Below are 16,931 nucleotides of genomic sequence, written 5' to 3'. Positions count from 1 at the left end.
TCTCTGAGGTTATACCGGAGTCCTTAGGTTTCAAGATTGTGACCTTGAATGACACACAAGCCTCAAGAAAGCTTGCCCAACCTCTCCAAGTAGCAATTGCAATTGACGCTGGGAAGACCCAAAGGGAAATGGGCTTTAGGTGAGATCAGAGACAAAGAGAACAGGACTCAGTGGTGGCCCAGCCAGGTTACAGTTTGTCTTTCCTAGTCCCAGCCCCCACATTCTTCAGGGCTCGTGCACCACACTTTTCACTTGCAGAGACTGGCAGGCAAAGTCAGGTCCAGAGCATTGGCACAGCATCTCTGCCAGGGGCTGGGGAGGTGATTCAGTGACGTGTTAAGACAATGATGTCTACAGCTTCCACCAAACATTAGATGTAAGGCAGAGGAGGTGGCTTAGGATCCATTTAGCAATTTCTTTCAAAAAGATGGTAGGACATGCATGTTTTTCCAGCTAGAATTGCATTTTCATACTATTTTATACAGATCATTCATTACTTTAGACTAGATAACAGGTAAGAGGTGTGTGTGTGTGTGTGTGTGTGTGTGTGTGTGTGTGTGCGCGCGCGCGCGCATGTACACATTTACTAGGGATCTGAGGTCAAAGAATTAGCTAGGAATAATATCTGAAAAAACACTTCACCCTAGCCGTATGACAGCACAAAGCAAATCAATGCACTGGGCTATTTCAGAGGCAGCGTATGACTAGAAATCTGCCATCGCCTGGTGCTCACAAGAGATTGGGGCCCTTCCTGCCCTTTAACTGTCTTGCTACAAGACCCACTGTAAAGCTTTTTTTACTTTAGAAGGACTTCAAAATTAATTTGTTTTCCCCGAATCTTGTCCTATTTTTAGCTAAGTGCTAAGTCTTCATTCAAAAATAAAGAATCACACAAGATGCATGGAACTGCCTTTTATACTTAAGGATGAAAAACTGGTCATGAAGGAGGTTAATGTTGTTATTCCAGAGAGATAACCCTGGTTGCTAGGGCGAGGAATCTTCTGTCCATCACCCCAATGAAGTTGGCTCCTCTTGCAAGAACAGCCTCTATTAAGGCTGCAGTTTGAATATATTTGACTCAAATGTTTAACTTAGTGAACAAGTCTGTCTTTTATTAATTGGGATATTGTGGACTTTAACTATGGTGCTTATTAAATACAGCTGAATGAAATCCCATGCCTGCAAAATGGGCAAATTTAACCACCAGGATAGATACTCTTTAAAGAGTTTTTCTGGTGGATTAGTTAATTGATTGATTTTTTAATTCAATGATTTTGATCAGTGGCATTCACAGCTTAATGATCTGCCATTCCTCTTGAAATTTATTCAGGCAATAATCCACAAGAAATTGGTTGTTTTCAGCAGTTTATGACTTGTTATTTAACATTTAACAGAATGGCTATTTATTTTGGAAACAACCAATTGTGAGAGGTTTATTGCTATTGTAAACCATAATCAACTGCTTATATCATTACCAGTTTTGCAAGAAATAAAATGGGCAGCTGCAAGGGGAAATTGTTGAGTAGCTTTAAACATTTGCATTTGTGATTGTACAGGGGAGCAACTTCACCTTGCAGTTCGCCTGCAGTTACAGCTACTATACACTTGCCTTCAGTATGAAATACTGTGTTCTGTCTAAAATCAGATCCTAATAAGATAATGCTCCAGAAGGTCTCTGCAATTTTTTTCTCAATTACTTACATGGAAAATGAAGATGCGATTTGGATGAGCTGGACAATGCTGTAGATTATGTTTTGTTTATCTCAGTATCGTACCAGGAATAAAATCTCACTGCTTTCAGAAAAACCCGTTTTTGAGTAATTTATTCCACCAAACTCTCAGAAAGCTCCTTCTGCCACCAGTGTCTCTGCGTTAGCACTTGCAGCTCTGATGTAAGATTCACTGCAGTGGTCTAAGACCAGGACAGTGATTAGATCTCTGAGCAGCCATTCAGCCTGGAGCCCCAGTAAGCATGTGCAGCCATGGACCATGATTTATAGAGGACACCTCATGCATCAAAGCCATATAGATTCTCTCGGGCAACTTTGGTCTGAGTCATTTGGAATTTCTGGTGGGAATGAGAGACCTGGTGCTGACAGGGGCATGGAGGGGAAGGGCAAGGGATCACACTCCCTAGCAAATGAGTATTCTGGGTCCTGGAGCAATGAAACTAACTCTGTGGCAGTGTGCAAATCATCACATTTCTCTGAACTTCAGTTCTCACTTTAAATATAGAGGTGATAATAATAGCACCTTTCCTACTATAAAAAGGTTATCCTGAGAAGCAAAAAGAGTGGTATAATTAATCCAAAAATAGATTATGAAAGGGTTAAGATAAAGTACAATGTTTTAATTACATTTTATTGTTAGTTATTATGCATGTCTATTGGTAGACTAAATCAAAGAGCTACAAAAATTCTGTTCTAGATTCCAAGATGTCTGTGGGGTAGGTAGAACTTACACTCATCCATTCCTGGTGCCAAACTAGATTTACAGTAGAATTATAGAGCAATCTGAATAACCAACTAAAGGACAACTGAACAGAAATATTATAACCAAGGATTTACAGGAAGAGCCACATAAGGAATGGTAAGAAGGACAGAGATGCAGAAAGGGCTGGCCCCTGGACCTATGTGTGGTGGTTAAGAATCTGGAGGGATATATCGACTGTAAAAGTATCCCTGAGAAGTTTGAGGTCTTAAGCCCATGACAGAATCCCCAACCCAAAGCACCACAGCCTGGAAGAGGAGCCCGCATAGCATCTGACAGTGAAAATCAGCAGGAATTCTGTCCACCTGAAAGAGGAAGAAGTCTACTAGAAACTGCCCTACCAAACTCATACCTTATGGAAGGGTCTGTGGGTTATGGCCAGCTTGAGCCCACTCTATAGTCTTCAAAATACCCTGGAGGAAGACCAGACAACCTCAAAGGGTGGCAAAGTAGCAAAAGGTAAAGAAGGACCTCAGGGTGGACCTTTTATTTATTGATCTGCCACCAACTCAGAGCTGGAGGAAGCCAACACTTGTCAGTAGCTTGGCCCCTTCCACACACAATTAAACCCATCAGAGCCAGCCACACACAGTGAATAGCATGGTAGCTCCAGACAGATAACCCCAGTACACACAGTGTCTGACATTGGCCTGCACCAGAACCCCACCAAAGTGAACCCAGAACCAATGCAACCAGAGGTGGGCTTTATACCATACCAGAGTTCCACCCAACTAGCCATACAAGCAGCATAACCAAAGAGGAATTCTGGCAGGACCAGACCCTGCTAGGAACAAGTCCATCTCAAGAAGCAGCTGCTGCACAGCAACTCAAACACTGTGATCGAGGGCTATCCTTATAGTCAGACAACCTGAGAACCCCACCCATGAATGTGCCAACAGCATTTAAAACTCAACTACAGAGAATCCAAGATGGCAGCAGGGTGGCTAGAAGCTATATTCACGTTCAGGACCAAACTAAAATTACAACTAAATTATAGAACAATCATCCTGAATAACCAACTAAATATTAGTTGAAGTCTTACAACCAAGGATTTACAGAAGCCACCTTAAGACTGGTAGGAAGGGCTGAGATGTGAAAAGTGCTTGGCCCCACTCCCATGGGCAGCAGCTGAAGCTCAAGAGGGATTTTTCAGCTGTGGGGGATCCCCCTGAGAAGTATGGGTCTCAACCCAATGTTGGGCTCCCCAGCCCAGAGCACCAGAACCAGGAAGTGGCACCCATATAACATCTGGCTTTGCAGGGCTTCTGTCTATCAGGGAGAGACCCAGGCACCCTCTTTAGGGCCAATGCACAAAATTTTGTTCATAGCCACTCAGCCTGGTTTTTGGCAGCATGTGGGCAGAGAGGACTAGAGCCATGTGAGGAGAATCTGGGGTTTTTGAGAATAGAGCCGAAGAGACAGACACCAGGATCCCTGTACTGAGTCCCTCTTCTGTACTGCAGATACTGTCTTTCTTGGTTGCAGCACTACCCTTTGTCTGGCATCAGTCTGGGGAAAAGCAATAGCTCCATACTCTAGATTTTCTCTAGCCCCACCCTGCTGAGCATACACCTGCTGAGGAGTCAGATGTTTGGCCAGGGTATAGATTTCTGGGCAGACTCAGGGGGTGTCAGTGACTGAATTGTGTGGCTTTGAGGCAGGGGCCATTCTCCCAACTTCCAATTAACCTGACTAGAGCTTCCTCCTCACAGGAGATCTGCTAGAACCACCCTTCAAGCTTCCAGGAGACCCACATTTCTGGTCTGGGGGCTCTACTTACCTGACTTCTAATGGCTTAACCCTGCCAAGGTTGAGGTGAAATCCAGGACTAAGTGAGTTGTGTGGCTCTGGGGCAGTGCGACCCCCGCCCCCACCTTCCCCAAACTCTAACTAGCACTCCCTCCTCACAGGACATCTTTTAGCCTTATCATCCTAACTCCCCACCCTGCTGAGCTCTGCCTCTGCCCTGGCAGAATCTGGAACAGACTGAGTTGTGTGACTCAATGACAAGGGTCATTTTTTCCTCCCATCCCCAACCAAGTAGAGCCTTCCCTTCACAGGGACAAATTGTGGTCTGCTTGAGCCTGATAAACTCTGCTGGCCTCACCATGATGACTCCCTGAGACCCAGCTCTAACACAAAGGTGTTCGAACACACAGCAGGTGGCAGGTATAACTGAGGACATTTGTTAAGTGCTCTCAGACCCAGGACTGGCACTGAATTTGAACATATATCAATCTGGTAAAATCCACAAGCCCCTACCTGGTAACTCACTGAGAATCTACTTCATGCAACTCCTGTATTGCCAGAGGCTCTTTCAGTGCCTGAGCCTAACAGGTAGCTGGCAGGAGGAGGCAGGTGGAGGTGGTTCTTGAGGTGGTTTGGGACTTTTGCTGACCTTCCCACAGGCCTATCTCTAGTTAAAGCCCACCTTAGTGTGTAGCTTGTTCCTTCGCGTGAGTACCCAGGCACAGCAGAGTCAACCACAAATTGTCCATTGCTTATAGCTCCAACAGATTGCTCAGGGCCAGTCATAGGCAGCATCTGATATTGGCCTGCACCTAAGTCCATCCCAAGAGGCCCAGAACAAATACATCCAGTAGCCAGCTTCAGACAATACAAGAGTAGGACCCAATAAACTTTACAAGTGGCATATGGAAAGAGAATTCCACTTCATCTGGTCAGCACCTACATAGCAGCTCACACACTGGTTGGATTTGATCCCCAGAGTCATCTAAGCTGAGAGTTGATCACATGCACAAGCAGGCCAATAGCAAACAAGACTCAATTAAAACATATGGTCTACATAAAAGACACAGGGGGCATTCCTGGAGCATCCACCTCAGGTAATCAAGAGACTGCATCGCTGGACTTCACAGGACACCTACTACATAAGGCCATCCTACCAACACTGGGAGTCTTAGCAGATCTATATAATACATAGAAACAAACACAAGGAGGCAGACAAAATGAGGAGACAAAGAGGCCCCAAATAAAAGAACAGGAGAAATCTCCAGGTAAAAAATTAAATGAAATGGAAGTAAGCAATTTATCAGGTATAGAGTTCAAAGTAATGGTTACAAGGATGCTCAAAGGTGCTGGTGGTCTTGATCCAGCATCTAGAAGGGTTCAGGAATCTGGAGAAGGAAGGCACTATACATAGATTAACCAAGAGTGCAGAGACGAAACATAATTTGAAAGGCATTTGGGGAGCCAGAGGAGCTTGGCTAAAGAAACCAAGTCCCCCTTGTCTCAGGACCCCTTGCTATTTATTAACACAATTTGTCCTAAGGCAAGGTAGGTATACACATCAAAGGGTAGGGTTAGTTATACAGAATCCATTGTCAGATTGGGGGAAATTGCCTATGGCTGTTCAGGTGTTTGGCCAGTAGGAGGCAATAGCATGTAGATTGAGATGCCCTTAGCTGTCTGGCAGCAAGCAATCATTAAATGCATCCTTTTCAGGTTTGGGGGAAATGCCCTCAGCCATTTCCAGATGATTCAGCCCTGTTGACATGCTGGAACTGGCTTCCTGCACAAGAGCATGAAAAATGACAACCATAAAAAGAACCAGTCAGAAATGAAAATACAATATCTACAATGAAGATTACACTAGAAAGAATAAACAGTAGGCTGGATGAAGCAGAGGCTCTAATCAGTGATTTGAAATACATGGTAGAAAAAACACCCAATCAGAGCAGCAAAAAGAAAAAAGAATTTTTAAAAATGAGGAGACAGCTGCAAGGCCAGGGAGGGTTGGGGGGCAGAAGGGAGGGGGTAAGAGATCAACCGAAGGACTTATATGCATGCATATAAGCATAACCAATGGACATAAGACACTGGGGGGTAGGGGAGACCAGGGGATTGTCAAGGGAAGGGGGGAAAAAAGGACACATATGTAATACCCTTTGTAATACCTTAAGCAATAAAATAAAATAAAAATTAAAAAGAAAAAAAAATGAGGAGAGTTTAGGGGACCTTTGGGACAACATGAAGCATAACGACATCTGCAATCATAGGAGTATCAGAAGGAGAAGAGAAAGAGCAATGAATTGAATAAATAATGACCCAAAGCTTCCCTAACTTCATGAAAGCATAACAACATCTGCATCATAGGAGAGGAGTACAAGAAGGAGAATAAAAAGAACAAATGGATTGAGAACTTACTTGAACAAATAACGATGCAAAGCTTCCCTTACCTGGTGAAGAAAAAAGACATACAAGTCCAGGAAGCTCAGAGAGTCTCAAACAAGATGAACCCACAGAGGTCCACACCAAGACACATCATAATTAAAATGGGAAAGGTTACACAAAAAGAGATAATCTTAAAAGCAGCAAGGGATCTCCCATGAGACTGTCAATTGATTTCTCAACGGAAACATTTTAGGCCAGAAGGGATTGGCATGAAATATTCAAAGTAATGAAAAGCAAGGAACTAAAACCAAAATTACTTTACCCAGCTAGACTATCATTTAAAATTGAAAAAGAATAATGAAGAATTTCCAAGACTAGAAAAAGCTAAAGGAGTTTGTTACCACCAAGCCAGTGTTACAAGAAATGTTCAAGGGCCTTCTTGAAGATGACGATGATGCAGAAGAAGAAGGAGAAGGAGAAGGAAGAGGAGGGGACAGGGAGAAAGAGGAGGAACAGAGGCACAAAATTAAAGAATAAAATGGCAATAAGTACATACCTTAGAACAAAAGATACTCATGGACTAAAAGTAAAAGGATGGAGAAAGATATTTCATGCAAATGGATAGGGAAAAAAAAAAAAAAGCTAAGGTACCATTACTTGTATCTGAAAAAAATAGGCTTTAAATCAAAGGCTAAAAAATAAATAAATAAATAAATAAATAAATAAATAAATAAATAAATAAATGGCTATAGTAAGAGACAAAGAATGACACTACTAAAAATAAAGGAAGTAATCCAACAAGAGGATACAACCCTTGTAATCATTTATGCACCCAACATAGGTGCACCTAAATATGTAAAGGCAAATATTGATGAAATAAAGGAAGAGACTGACAGTAATACAGTCATAATAGGTTATAAAACCCCATTGGCATCAATGGATAGATATTCCAGTCAGAAAGTCTACAAGGCAATGTTAGCCTTAAATGACAGGCTATATCAGATGGATTTAACTGATATCTTCAGAGCATGTCACCCCAAAGCAGACAAATATACATTATTCAAGTGCACATGGAACATTCTCTAAGACAGAGCACATGCTAGGACACAAAACAGATTTCAATAAATATAAGATTGAAGTCATTTCAAGACCTTCTCTAATTATAATGGTATGAGACTGGAAATCAATTAAGAGGGAAAAAACTGAAAAACACACAAAGACATGGAGGCTAAATAATATGTTGCTAAACAAATAAAAATTAGAACACAACAACCCAAAATCTATGGGACATGGTGAAAGCAGTCCTATGAGGGAAATTCATTGCATTATAGGCTATCTCCAGAAACGGGGTTAGGGAGGACCTCAAATAAACAATCTAGCCTTGTTTCACCAAACATTCAAAGAAGAACTAACGCCTATCCTTCTCAAGCTATTCCAAAAAATTTAAGAGGGGGAAAAACTCCACAACTCATTTTGTGAAGCCATCATTATCCTAATTCCAAAACCAGATAAAAACATTACAAGTGCTCATTCATCAGCATAATAAAAATTGGAACAATACAGAGAAAATTAGCATGGCCCCTGCACAAGGATGACATGCAAATTTGTGAAGCGTTCCATATTTTTTTAAAAAAAAAAAACAGCTACAAAAAATAAAATTATAGGCCAAGATCCCTGATGAACATAGATGCTAAAATCCTCAACAAAATATTAGCAAAACAAATCCAGTAATACATTGAAAAGATCATGCCAGGCTAGTGAGGCTCAGTGGTTGAGTGTCCACCTATAAAATAGGATGTCACAGTTTAATTTCCAATCTGGGCACATAGCCAGGTTGCAGGCTTGATCCCCAGTAGGTGCAGGAGGTAGCCGATCAATGATTCTCTCTCATCATTGATGTTTTTATCTCTCTCTCCCTCTCCCTTCCTCTCTAAAATCAATAAAAATTTATTTTAAAGAAAAAGATCATACACTAGGATCAAGTGGGGTTTATTCCAGTGATGCAAGTATGGTTTAATATCTGCAAAAACAATAAATGTGATATAAGCAAAATGAAGGATAAAAATAACATGATTATATCAATAGATGCAGAAAAAGCATTTGATAAAATCCATTTATGATAAAAACTCTCACCGAAGTGGGAATAGAGAGATTATACCTCAGCATAATAAAAGCCATACTTGACAAACCTACAGCCAGCATCATACTTAATGGCAAAAACTGCAAGTGTTTTATTTAGGATCAGGAACAAGACAGGCACTGGAGGCTAAGACCAGCAGGTCATAATTATGCAAGAAGTCCTTCAGAAGGCTGAAGGACCTTGGGCTTTTAGCAAAGGCTAAAGGTTATGCACCGATTGTTCTGTCGAGACAATGGTGGTCGAAGGCAATTCCCCTAATCTGATAATCTTTTACTGTTTATCAAACTTTACCTTTGATATGTCTGTTTGCTTTGCGAAAGGGCAAATGTATGTTCTAGTAAATAAAAACAAAGGGGACAGAAAAGTCAGAGAGCTTCTCCACTAGAGGGAAGTGGTCTGCCTGGCTCCCCATGCCTTCTAAATTTATAATTCTTGTCTAGTATATCCGTTAATGTCTCAGCTCCTTCTCCAGATTCTTGAACCCTCACTGAAAAAGACTGTGGCAGACAGGGATATCTGCTTTTACCACTCTTATTCAACATAGTACTGGAAGTCCTAGCCACAGTAATCAGACAAGAAGAATAAATAAAAGGCATCCAAATTGGAAAAGAAGAGGTAAAAATGTCATTATTTGCAGATGGCATGATACTGTATATAGATAACCTAAAGATTCCACCAAAAAAACAAAAACAACAACACTATTAGAACTGAAAAATGAATTCAGTAAAGTAGTAGGATGCAAAATAAATATCCAGAAATCAGTTACATTTTTATACAGCAGTAAAGAATTATTAGAATGGAAAACTAAGAAAACAACCCTATTTACATTTCAAAAAATAAAATACCTAGGAACAAATGTAACCAAGGATGCAAAATACTCATACTTGTAAAATTATAAGACATTGAAGAAAGTAATTGATGAAGATGCAAATAAGTAGAAGCATATACCATATTCATGGAAAGGAAGAATTAACATCATTAAAATGTTCATCCTACCTAAAGCAATCCATAGACTCAATGCAATTCCTATAAAGATACCAATGGCGTAGCCCAGTCAGCATGGTTCAGTGGTTGAGTGTTACCTATGAGCCAGGAAGTCACAGCCTGATTCCCAGTCAGGGCACATACCCCATTTTGGTTCAGTCCCCAATGTGGGACATACTGGAGGCACCCGATCAGTGATTCTCTCTCGTCATTATTGTTTCTATCTCTCTCTCCCTCTCCCTTCCTCTCTGAAATCAATAAAAAATATATATTTTTAAAAAAGAGATACCAATGGTGTATTTCACAGAACTAAAAGAAATGAATTCAAAAATTTATATGGAATCACAAAAGACTTTGAATAGCCACAGCAATCTTGAGAAAGAACAACAAAATTGGAGGAATCATGCTACCTGATATCAAACTGTACTACAAAGCAATTGTAATCAAAACAGCATGGTACTAGCATAAAAACAGACATATAGATCAATGAAACAGAATAGAGAGCCCAGAAATAAACCATGCCTTTATGGTCAATTAATATTTGACAAATGAGGCAAAATCATATAATGGGGTAAAGATAGTCTATTAGACAGATAGGTGCAAAAAATAAAACTAGACCACCTTCTTATGTCATACACAAGAATAAATTAAAAATGGCTTAAAGACTTAAATATTAGACTCATATCATAAAAATCATAGAAGAAGACATGGGCAATAAAATCTTGGACATTTCTCTTAGCAATACTTTTTTCTGATATATCACCTTGGGCAAGGGAAACAAAAGAAAAAATAAACAAATGGGACTACATCAAATTAAAAAGTTTTTGCACAGTAGAGGAAACCATCAACAAAAAGAATAAAAAGACAACCTATGGAATAGGAGAACATATCCACCTATGATATATCTGATAAGGGGTTAATATCCAAAATTTATAAGAAACTTATACAACTGCACACCATAAAAACAAACAATCCAATAAAAAAGGACAAAGGACCTAAATAGACGCTTTTCCAAAGCAACATATAAATGGCCAATAGACATATGCAAAGATGCTCAACATCACTAATTATCAGAGAAATGCAAAGTAAAACCACAATGAGATATCACCTCACACCTGTCACAATGGCTATTGTCAATAAATCAACATACCACAAGTGTAGGCAAAGATATGGGAAAAAACGGGACCCTTGTGGACCATTGGTGGGAATGCAGACTGGTGCAGCCACAGTGGAAACCAGTATGAAGTTATTTCAAAAAATGAAATAAAACTGTCTTATGACCCACCATTTCCACTTCTGGTAATATATGAGAAGAAACCTGAAACACTAATTTGAGACAGTATATGGACATCTATGTTCATTGAAGCATTGTTTATAATACCCAAGATTTGGAAGCAGCCCAAGTGCCCATCAGCAGATGAGTGGATAATAAAGCTGTGGTACATTTACACAATGGACTACCACTCAGTCATAAAAACGGAGAAAATCTTACCTTTTGGACCTGGAAAGCATTATGCTAAGTGAAATAAGCCAGCCAGAGAAAGACAAGTACCATATGATTTCATTCTTATGTGGATTCTAGTGAACAATAAAAACAAACAAAATAGAAACAGGCCTATTTGTAAACAGAATGACAATTGTCAGAGAGGAGGGGAGTTGCAGTGTGGGTGGAAAAGGTAAAGGGATTAAGCAAAAAAACAACAACAAACAAACAAAAAACACCCTCATAAACACAGACAATAGTATGGTGATTACCAGAGAGAAAAGGGGTAGAGAGAAGTAGAAGAAAGCAAAGGGGCATAAATGGTGATGCAAGGAGAGGTGATTTGGGGTGGAAAACACACAGTACAATATACAGATGATGTATTATAGAATTGTGACCTACATAATATTATTAACCCATTTCACCCCAATAAATTTAATAAAAAAGTGAAAACAAATATAGAGACAGACACAGAGATAGATGATAGACTGATGGATGGATGATAGACAGAGAGATAGAACAATAGATAGAAGATAGATGATAGATGATAGATAGATAGATAGATAGATAGATAGATAGATAGATAGATAGCAGCTCCTTTGGTCCTCTGGGAGCTGACAGGCCCTCATAAGTAGCTCTAGGTTATGAACAGAACAGAGGCATAAAGGCAACAGAAAGAACACTGGAGAGTGTCTGTGTTAGGAATGAAATTGCTGCAAAGGGGAAAATTGTTTGCAAAGCTGACAGACATGAATTAAAAGAAATATCCCTCCCCTCCCCCCGCCCCCACCCGGCTCCCCACCTCCACCCCATGGCTTAAACCAGCGGTTCTCAACCTGTGGGTCACAAGCAATGAAAATACATCCTGCATATCAGATATTTACATTACGATTCATAACAGTAGCAAAATTACAGTTTTGAAGTAGCAACAAAAATGAGTTTATGGTTAGGGGTTACCACAACATGAGGAACTGTATTAAAGGGTCCGGCATTAGGAAGGTTGAGAGCCACTGGCTTAAACCAAGAAGCATAGAAAGGAAAGAGAAGGTTGGCAGCGCCTCAGAGGGGAGCACACAGGGAGCCAGCACAGCTGCCCCTCTGGCCCAGATACTTCCCACCCCTGCCCTCGGGAAAGGGAATCAAAACCACAACATGAAAGGAATGACAAGGGTCCTGGATCTTTTATTAGCCCTCAGATTTCCAGTGCAGAAATGACAGTAATTATCACCTTAACATTTATTTATGTGCCAAGGACCATCCTAAATGTTTTTATGCATTATCTCACTTATTTCTCATACAACCCAAGAAGTAGGTATTATTACTGCTTCCATTTCACAGAAGGCATTACATCTGTCTGAACATATTTTAACCACTTTAATTTATATAACAATATTTAAGGAATTTTTTTAAAAATATTATATTTAAGATCATTTTTTTCTTGAATAATTGGTGTTTATTGCATGTAACATTATTATATTTGAGATCATTTTTCTTGGAAAAACAAATAAATTTTCAATTCCAAAAAAAGAATTTTGAATATTATTTTTAAAAAGAAAAGGTTATTTGAAAATAAATAAATAAAAAATTCTCATAAATCCAAACATATTCACATGTGTAACCTCTTTTTGCATAATTTAATTATAATGAACTTATACTCTAACCTTCCATTTTTTATTTATGTACCATCATATAATCATTATAGTGCCTCCCTCATTCCTTGAGTGAAAGATATTTAGCATGAAAATTATCTGTCTTATATCAGGTCCCTTGGGGTCTGCATTAGATGTATGTCAGCCAATGAATGTTTGCTGGGTGCTTCCAATATGCCAAACATTGTTCTAGGTCCTGGGTGAGCACATAACCTCACTGCTAACACATGTCCTGACATCCCTAAGGCTGCAGAGCCTCGTCCAGGTCCTAGAACAATGAGGATGATGGATGAGGATTAGATTCAAGGTTGCCTTTACTTTTGTTTTCCTTGAGGCAGCCAACAACAAGCAATATAAGGGACATAAAGAAGAAGATGCAGAAGGGTAAATGGGGCTCCCCATCCTCTGCCATTTCTCACAGGGCGCACTCAGTGAGTATTTCCTGTCCTGCCAGCTGGTGTGGGTGTGAGGTCTACCAGGGTGGAGAAGCACAGAACTGCTGCCTTTGCACTCCTAGCCTTATCAGCCACCAGAAACAATGGATGTGGTCAAATAAGATAGTCATCCTTCTACTCAGACTGGAATTACAAGGTGCTAGGTTGGCATGATCCAATGGAACTTTCTTTAATGATGGAAATGTTCTATATCTTTGCTGTACAAAATGGTAGCCATTGGGTGCATGTGGCTATTGAACAAACACTTGGTATGTGGCTAGTGTGTCTAAGAAAATGATTTTAATTGTATTTAATTTAAATTCATATTTAAACAGCTACATGTGGCTGCTGGCTACCATATTGAACAATGCTATGCTAGGTTTTGAGATTCTAGGTATGCCCAAACTGGAAGACTTTCTTTGTTCAATTTTCCTGTCCATGCCTCCTTGGATTCTCTGTGGGCAGACCTGGATTGTGTCCTTCAGTCCTTCTGCAGTCATGACTTTCATAGCAGTTTGACTTTCCTTTGCTCTGTGTGTAGGTGGCAGAAAGCAGAGTAGAAGAGCTGCTAGCATCAGGCAGGTTTTTTCCTTGCAAGCAACTAGAACCAATTCAAGTTGATATAAACAGAAAATAAACTCCTTACAAGGATATTGAGAAATGTACAGAACCACTGGGAAGACAGAAGAACCAGATTGGGGGTCTTGCAGCCAGGACAGTGGCTTGGGTCAAATGGTCACTGTCTACATTGTTGATACTGCTAACATCAATCACTAGATGCCACTGGTCAGGGTGGCTGCCAGTGCTGCTCTCAAATGGTCATTGTTCTGTAGCCATTGTCATTGTCATAGCTCTAGGACAGGTTGGTGGTGTCTGAGTCATCTGCCTACCTGCTTAGTTGCAAAGGAATCTGGCAAAGCAAATAGTTGCCACTTTCAGCTTCTACAATGGAAAGCAGTATCAACCTTAACTCAGGGAATTCCACAAAATTAGGAAGAGGGCGCAGATGCTCAGTGATGAAAAGAATGAATATTTCGTCATGACCACCACACAGCATTTATCCAAATCTTCATGGAGGCCAGCAGTATCTGCAGTCCCTCTGCTTCAGTAAAGCTTCTAGTGAATCTAGCCAGGCCATCAGAAGCCTGTGCAGATAAATTCCATTGGTTGCCTTGCAGAATTGCTTTCCCTGAAGAGCACTGAGGTGTGATGCCATCGGTGGATAGTAAAGGGTGTGACATGATACAGCCCCATGAAAACATTATGTCCATTCTAAGGACATTGTTCAGGATACTGTTCATAACCCCTCAATGAGTTGAGTTGGAAGCCAGAGAACTTAGGGCCAAGCAATGGTCCACCTGAATCTGAGTTGAAGACCCCAGACTGTATTTTATACATAAACCTCATTCTTTGTTTTTTCTTACATTTCTAACTTTATGCCCCTTTGCCCTGATTTTGCCACCTCCTTTGAAGTAAGCAGTTTATTTTACATTTTAATTGTGTATTTGCAATCTACCTTACCTTCTGCTTTTGGAGCATGTCAAAATAAAAATATATAATAATAATAATAATAATAATAATAATAGAGGCTCAGTGCACAAAATTCATGCATGCGTGGGGTCCCTAGGCCTAGTCGGAAATCAGGGCAGATCAGGTTCCCTGCCTCCCCACCTCCCCACTTCTTCCTTCCCTTGCTGCCCACATCTGCCTCCACCCACCCCTGGCTCCCCGTCCCAGCCAGGGCCCAGCCCTGATCAGGTGAGCCAATCACCATCGAGATGGGAGGGCGGTGGGCCAATCAGGGCCTGTGGGGAGGGACGGGGGGAGAGATTCAGGAGGTTGGCCGCCAGCCCCAAGGAGGGAGCTGGCCCTCGGCTCCCCTGAGAAAGTGGCTGTGTCCACTGCCACCCACCCCCAGTTCCCTGTCCCAGACTAGGGGCCTTACCACGACAAGGAGATCGGGGCCTGCCAGCCAGGGGGACAAACCAGGAGGTTGGCCAGCAGGCCCCATGGGCAATTGGGGCATGTAGGCTGGAGGCAGCTCCTATGTTGAGTGTCTGCTCCCTGGTGGTCAGTGCATGTCATAGCGACCAGCCATTCAGTCCTAACGGTCGCTTAGACTTTTATATATATACTAGAGGCCCAGTGCACAAAAATTTGTGCACTCGGAGATAGGGGGTCCCTCAGCCTGGCCTGTGCCCTCTCACAGTCTGGGACCCCTCGGGGGTGACCACTTGCTGGCTTAGGCCTGCTCCCCAGGGGATTGGTCCTAAGATGGCAATCAGACATCCCTCTGGCAGCCTGGCAGCCCTTGGGGGATGCCCACTTGCCAGCAGGGAGCAGACCTAAGCTGCAGTCAAACATCCTTAGTGCTGCTGAGGAGGCAGGAGAGGCTCCCACCACCACTGCTGTACTGGCAGCCATCAGCCTGGCTTGACGCTGAGCAGAGCTCCCCACGTGGAACGCCCTGACCACCAGAGGGCAGCTCCTGCATTGAGCGTCTGCCCCCTGGTGGTCAGTGTGTGTCATAGTGACCAGTCATTCCCAGTCCTTCTGCTGTTAGGGTCAGTTTGCATATTACCCTTTTACTATATAGGATAGAGGCCTGGTGCACGGGTGGGGGCCAGCTGGTTTGCACTGAAGGGTGTCCTGTATCAGGGTGGGGGTCCCGCTTGGGTGCCTGGCCAGCCTCAGTGAGGGGCTGGTGGCTGTTTGCAGCTGGTTGCACCCCCTTCAGAGTGGGGGTCCCCACTGGGGTGCCTGGCCAGCCTGGATGAGGGGATGATGGCTGTTTGCAGCTGATCACACCCCTTCAGGGTGGGGGTCCCCACTGGGGTGCCTTGGCTAGTCTGGGTGAGGGGCTGAGGGCTTTTTCAGGCTGGTGGGCAACTGAAGCTCCCAAACTCTCCTTTTTTTCTTTTTTTCTTTTATTCTGGGATTTATTTACCTTCTATGGCAGTCACTGGAACTGAGAGCCGGCTTTAGCTCTGAGGCCGGCTCCAGTTTGAGGCCTCGGCTGCTGAAAGCAGGAATATAGGGTTTGTTTGGGTTCTATAATTGCAACATTGTTTTAGTCCTGCTCGCTCCAGTTCTGAAGGCTGAAAGCAGGTTTCTGGGTTTTGTTTAGCTTCTATTATTGCAACATTGTTTCTTAGACTGCAGCTCAGAGGCCGGCAAAGCAGGCGGGGAACCTTGGCTTCCTCCTTCACTGGAGCAAGCAAGCCTCCTGTTCGCTTCAGCTGCCTAGCTGCCGGCCACCATCTTGGTTGGCAGTTAATTTGCATATCACCCTGATTAGCCAATGGGAAGCGTGTCGGAGGTATGGTTAATTACCATGTTTGTCTATTATTAGATAGGATAGATGAGCCCAAAATTATATCAAAAAGTCATTCAAACATGCTAAGGATACATAAGGAAGGGCCAATGGGCTCTGCCTGGGAAGGTGGAGGGTGGGGGGGAGAGTCAGTGCTGGGAAAGCTCCCGAGATGGGACACCTTTAAGGGTGGAAAGGTAGACATTTATTCACAAGAAGAACTAGGCAAGGGAGAGCCTTCCAGGCAGCATAAGCAGAACCAATATTTAATTTTGGTTTTCAGCTCTTCCAATCACTATTGCAG

The 16,931-nt window shown here is 42.0% G+C and overlaps 1 pseudogene; it reads left to right on the top strand.

Annotated features, from left to right (window-relative positions):
* The first annotated feature begins 8,149 nt into the window (after positions 1-8,149).
* On the top strand, positions 8,150-8,250 carry LOC118652215 (annotated as a pseudogene).
* The last annotated feature ends 8,681 nt before the right edge of the window (positions 8,251-16,931 follow it).

This window comes from Myotis myotis, unplaced genomic scaffold (assembly GCF_014108235.1).
Source record: "Myotis myotis isolate mMyoMyo1 unplaced genomic scaffold, mMyoMyo1.p scaffold_m19_p_3, whole genome shotgun sequence".
NCBI classification, from domain to species: Eukaryota; Metazoa; Chordata; class Mammalia; order Chiroptera; family Vespertilionidae; genus Myotis; species Myotis myotis.
The sequence above is the reverse complement of the archived record's forward strand: the minus strand, read 5'-3'. Positions and strand labels throughout refer to the sequence as shown.